This window comes from Arachis duranensis, chromosome 6, assembly GCF_000817695.3.
Source record: "Arachis duranensis cultivar V14167 chromosome 6, aradu.V14167.gnm2.J7QH, whole genome shotgun sequence".
NCBI lineage: Eukaryota > Viridiplantae > Streptophyta > Magnoliopsida > Fabales > Fabaceae > Arachis > Arachis duranensis.
Window position 1 is genome coordinate 104,911,243 of NC_029777.3, and position 6,763 is coordinate 104,918,005.

A 6,763-nucleotide genomic window follows, 5' to 3' on the forward strand; every position below is an offset into this window, starting at 1 on the left:
TAAAATGGAATGAGGAACTTGATTTTGCAAAACAGAAGAAGGCATACGATTAATTAAATAACATGCAGTCAGAATAGCCTCACCCCAAAACTTAAAGGGAACATGAGTATGGAGAAGAAGACTGCGAGCAGTTTCAATCAAGTAACGATGTTTACGCTCAGCCACACCATTCTGTTGAGGGGTATGAGGACAAGACGACTGTTGTAGAATGCCTTGGGAGGATAAGTAAGACGAAAGGGGTGCTGAAAAATACTCACGAACATTATCACTTCGTAAAATTTTAATTGAAGTTTTGAATTGGTTTTGAATTTCATAACAGAAAGACTTGAAATGTGCAAATAATTCAGATTTGTCCTTTATTAAATATAACCAAGTGCAACGAGAAAAGTCATCAATAAAGGTGACAAAATAACGAAAACCAGAATGAGAAGTAACACGACTAGGTCCCCATACATCAGAATGAATAACAGAAAAGGGAGACGCAGCTCGTGTATTGACACGACTTGAAAAAGAACTACGAACATGTTTACCTAAATGACAAGTTTGACACTCTAAGGTAGCAAGACGAGATAAACTCAGGACCATAGCTTGTAACTTCGAGAGACTGGGATGTCCCAGGCGACAATGGACCACGTCCGGAGACTCAACAACAGCAATAAAAGACACAGTAGTAGTGGGTAAGGCAAGCCGATATAGTCCTTGAGACTCACATCCTGTACCAATCGTTTGTCCCATCCCTCAATCCTACACAATGACGAAGTCAGGAAAAAAGGTAACAGAACAATTAAGAGAACGAGTAAGTTCGCTAATAGAAATCAAATTGAAAGGACAATTGGGCATATAAAGAACAGATTTCAAAGGTAATGTAGGAAGAGAGTAGCTTGACCTATTCCCTTAGCACCAATTTTAGAACCATCAGCCAAAGTGATGGAAGGAAGAAATGCAGGGTGTTCAAGTTTAGAGAGGACAGAAGAAGTACCAGAAATGTGATCAGAAGCACCTGAGTCAAGGACCCATGGTCCAAGAGAAGAGGAATGAGAGATACAAGCAACAGAATTACCAGAGTGGGCCACCGAAGCAACGGGAGTAGATGACTGCTTTAAAGCTTGGTACTTGAGAAACTCATCATAATCATGGCCAGAGACAAATATCCCTTGTGGTTGTGCGGCAGAGTGAACGTCAGATGGCTCATTGGTTTGGACAACATTAGCTACCTTGGTAGGACGACCATGGAGAGCATAACATTTATCCTGAGTATGACCAATCCTATGGCAATAGGTACAACTAAGGCGAGTACGATTACCACGACCATTACCACGACTCCCACGGCCGCCGCGAGTGGGCACTTGAAAGGACACTTGAGAAGAAGATTGGAATGCCAATGCGGTTTGGTCGAAAGTATGGGTCTCGAGAGAGGGGCCGGATAGCAAGAGTCGTGCAAATACGTCCTCAAGGGAAGGAATGGGTGAGGTGCCCAATATTTGTTGCCAAAGAGATTCAAGTTTAGCTGGCAACCCAAGTAACGTAAGTACCAAAAACAGCTTTCCTGTTGAGCATGATGGTCATTAGCATTAGACACATAGGAAAGGAGAGTCGAAAACTCTTCCTTGACAACTTCCACAACCCCAACATAAGATTCCATATCAGTTCCTTGAAGCTGTAAACTACACAGCTTCTTAGTAACATGGTAAAGTCTTGCAATGTTATTAGTGTATAAAGCTTTAGCACGGTCCCACACCTTTTTACATGTTTTGTAAGCTCGAAACATAGTCAGCTTTGGTGGATCAATGGTCTGACACATAAGGTTACATAGCTGGGCATCAATCTTCTTCCAAGTGGTTTTGTCAACGGCGCGAACATCATCAACAGATTTAGTAAGGTGGTCTTCATAGCCTTGGCCCATGAACCAAAGCTCCACAGAATCAGCCCAAGAAAGGTAATTTTTGGCACCCATCAATTTTTTAGAGGTCATTGTAGCGGTTCCAGAAACAACAGATGTTAAAACAGCCGGTTTGCCACCATTGGAGTTAGTGTCGGGGGTTACCTCAGAAGACATGATGGCAGACACTCAAAAACGGCCCAAAAACACCTTTAGAAGGGAAACGAGGGCCCAAAAAAAGTCTGGGCAGCGGAGCGTGACGTTCACGCACATCTGGAGCGGAGGCGCGTGAGGACCATGCACAGGAAAAGGGGCGGCGCGTGTCGGCGTGTGCGGTGGTTGACGGCGGTGAAATTTTGGGGACAGGCCGAACTTGGCTTTCTGGTTCTAATTCTGGGGTTGCCTCGGAGTGGGTCTGATGTTTGACAAGGTTTTGGCCAGAAAAACAGTTTCTGACGAAGAGACACAACTGATAGTGTCAGCTGGTGGGAAAAGGAAACACGGTTGAGAGATTGCAGCTGGAAAAGAAGAAAAACAAATAGAAACCAGAGCTGGGTCGAAACCCGCTCTGATACCAACTTGAAATACACGAATGAAGTGAGACAAGGATTGTGTTTTGGATGAATTCCTTGAGAGAATCATCTCTCAGTGTCAATATATGTGTGTATGTGTGTGTGCGCGCGTGTGTGTACAGAAATAAAATCCCTTAATACTAGGAGATACAACAGAATCAGATATCTAAAAATAGAAACTATATCAAAACAGAATAACTTATATACAGCTTATATCTCTAATATGATATTCAACAGTTATCCTTAAAGTGCTCCAAAGCTGCCGTTTTGAATCTACTATTCAAACATTTAGACCACTTTGGATAAACAACTTAATTAAGTTTCTTTTAACAAAATAGTTTAAATAATAAATAATTATATTAGAAGTAGCTTGTAAATAAATTATTTTGTATTTGGATTTTTAACTTTAAAAGTACTTATTTTATAGAAATGTAATAAAAAGTAGTAATATTATGAGAAAAGTTATTTTTTTAACTTCTCTATAACCTCTTAAATAACTTCTTAAAAAATTACAATTTAATTTTAAAAATTATACCAAATATTAATACTACTACTTTTCAAAAATTAAAAACTCAAAAAAATTACTTTTAAAACTTTTCAAATAAACCTTAATGAGAGTAAAAATAATTCATAATCTCCGCAAACATTCATCATTCATTTTCCCCTTCATTCTAAAATCACTATAGCAATCATGTCATGAGATTGTTATATATCATACCAAATGATTCCCCAATTAATATTATACCCAACCGCTAGCAATGAAAATCACAATAGAAAGAACATCAATTTGATATCAAAGAAAAAGGAGAATACAACTAATTAGCACAAATTAGGAGAGAATGGAATAACATAAACACAAACGGGTGAGTATATGGCTAAAAGAAAAATCTGAATCCTTTCTTCATATTTTCATTTTGCCCTCAAACTGTAATCTAATTTGACATAGGTAGGGCAGAGGAAATTCTTGTATTTGCATTAGTGGCTCAAAGCAACACCAATTTATAAAACTCTCCAAACCTAATGAAAATGGGCAAAATTTCCAAACCATTTGTTTTGAGTTAATGCTAAAAATAGTTTCTGAAATTTGACTTCTAATTCAATTTGACCTTCTAATTTTTAATTAACTTAATTTGTACTCTGAAACTTTAAAGCGTCTCTCCTTTCTCTTTTAGAATAACGACTCTACTTCCTTTATTTTCAACATTTCGTCTTTTCCTCTTTCAACTCTTTACTCCCTTATTTAAGGATTTGCTATTGATTAATGGATTGCTGTATACATAAAGTAAGATTTAAAACTCCCGACACTTGCTTAAATAGACTACTGAGCTAATGACTAGACTAACTCAATAAAACTAGTAAAAATTTGACTGATCAAATTCTTTATTCAAATTTGTTTCAAACTCTTTAGGTTGATTTTAAAATTTTAATTCATATGTCTTCGTTCTTCAAGAATATTGTGTTGTCTTACACTAAAAAAATAACTTACAATCTTGTAGTTTCTACTACCTTCTAATTAGGTGCAATATAATTTTCAATTCTAATTCAATTTTGATTTCTAATTTTTTCAATGTTCTAACATGTTATATTTGTAATTTTATACTATTTTTGAATATTTTTTATTTAATTATCTAATAATTAGTGAATAGTTCATTAGTGAATAATTATCTAATATTTGCAATACTATTTGTTTCTATTGTCATATCATGTTACAAGACTAATTATTGAAGTTAGACAATAAAAATATTAAATAATGTGAACAATTAATATATTGGATGCTCGGACGGTTATCCTAATATTAAAATTTATGTAGATAATTTGGAAGTGTAGTGTGTTTTTATTTTAGAGTAATGCTAAGAAGACAAAAAAATAGCCAAAACTTGCCTTATTTAGCATTTATTAATTGTTAAAATAATGTAAGTTATGGTTGCTTTTGGCTAATTTTCTTCGGTTACCAAACATTTCCGTTTATAGGGCCAATTTTGAAGTCCATTGTTTATATTGTTTACAAAAATTATTATCTACCTAGCAAAGTCCATTATTAAAACCAACGAGATACAGTTCACCCATTGGCCAGCAACAAACTCTTAGATGGAGTTCAGTATCACCGAGCTGGAGATTACTGTGAAAACCCAAAAAAACTTCACCAAATGTGAAAATTAAAGGAAAGAACAAATCATTGATATGTCGTTGTTGAACCAAATAACAATAAACAGAAACCAGCTGAGAAATAAGTGTTAATGTACGTTTACTCTTTATATTCTTGAATAATGTTCACTTATAAAGTTTTATTTATTCACAAATAAATGTTAATTTAAAAAAAAATTATACACCATTAATTATTTTTTCTCAAATATACTCATATTCAATAACATGATTGGAAAATGCCAAAGAGAGCTATATTAGTAGAATAATGGAAGAGATAGTAAATGAAAAAATTTAATTAATAATGATAATTTGATAAAATGCTTTTGTTTGATAATGGAAGGAATAGTTAAATTTTATTTTCACTATAATAATTATTTTGTAAATCATCATATAGTTTATCATATTTTTAATTAATTTTTAATATTATTAAATTATTTTTATAATAATAATAATAAATATCTAATTATGAATTTTTATTTAGTAATATTTTTTAATTTGGTAAATCAAAGACTATTCTACCACAAATTTAAAATTCTAATATTTATTTAAATAGACGAATGAATTGATTACTCGACTAACTCAATTATAACTTTAAATTAAAAAAACATCATTAAAAGTTAGTAAAATTATAAAAATTAATTCTTAAGATAGTTAAATCTAACAATTATCTATAAAAGTATCTACTCATATTATTTTAGGTTAAATATGAAGAATTTTTTTAGAATGTGCTGCAATAAAAAGATGGTCTTTAATAGGGCAGGCAATGGATAGGGTAAAGTTTGGTCGTTTGGACTCTACTCTAATCCTACTCGCAGGTTGAATTTTTTTTTAAGATTTTACTCTACTTTATCTGCAGATTGAAAATTTTTCAATCCTAATCCTACCTACACCCTAAAATTTTAAATCCTACTCTATCCGATCCTACCTACAGATATAAAAATTCAACCATTCTAAATTTCATACATATGAATAAAATAAAAAATAAAAAATTAAGTTTAAATTAAAATTAAAAATAATAAAATCTAAAAAAATTTAACCTAAAATTACAAATAATATAATTATCAATTAATTTAATAGTTATTTTAAATTTTTATAAGAAAAAAAATTATGAATTCAACACTTACTTTCTTTATTACATACATAACTTATATATATATATAATATTAGGAGTGCGGATAGAATAGAGCAAGGTATATCCTAAATTTGTATCCTATCATTTTACCCGTAGGTAAATTCATACCGCATCCTATTCTACCCGCAAGCCGCAACAAATAGAATATATAATCCTATCCGAATGGATTGGGTCGAGTTGAATACTCGCGAATAGAATATAGATTGTCAAGCCTAATTTTTAGCTGTTTCTGTTTCCATATCGTATTTCCATCGGAAAATTTCATAATTTCTTCCCCGATAAGGTTCAATCAGTTTCAATCATGCACAATAAATTGAGGGAAAGAAAAAAAAAAAAAAGAAAAGCAATATAAGTGGTGGCTGTGTGAGAGCAAGACACTATATCTTATCTCATCACTGCCAAGTAATTTTCAGCACATGAAACACATTTTTTAGATTTAATTTCAGATATTAATCATATTATCCTCGTTATATTGAATAATTAAGATAATGCACCGACGGTCAGTTTGATGACACCCGTTATTATATTTCTAACGGGTCTTCTCTCGACCAAAAGTTTTTATTAATTTTACTTAAATTTTTATATAAATATTTTTATTTATTTTATTAAATTATTATATTTCTAACAATAATTAGATAACAAAAAATGAAAATTTTATCTCAAAAAATATCTCATGTATATAAAGAGAGAATGAAACTTATGCTTTTTCTTTTATCTTTTATACATAATCGTTAACTATTTTTAGGTTTTAATTATGAATATAACCCATTTAAAATTCTTATTCTTCAAATAATAAAATTAGTGTATATATATAGAGAGAGGGAATGAATGAAACTTAATGCTTTTTGTTATATTTTTTATATATAATCGTTAACTATTTTGAGCTTTTTATTATTAATAAAACCCTTTTTAATATTAAATTTTAAATTAATATTTAAATTTATCTCTAAAAAATTATTTATTTTTCATATTGATCTTTAAAAAAATTATATTAGTTATATATTTATATTAGTCTCTCAAATATAAAAGATAAAT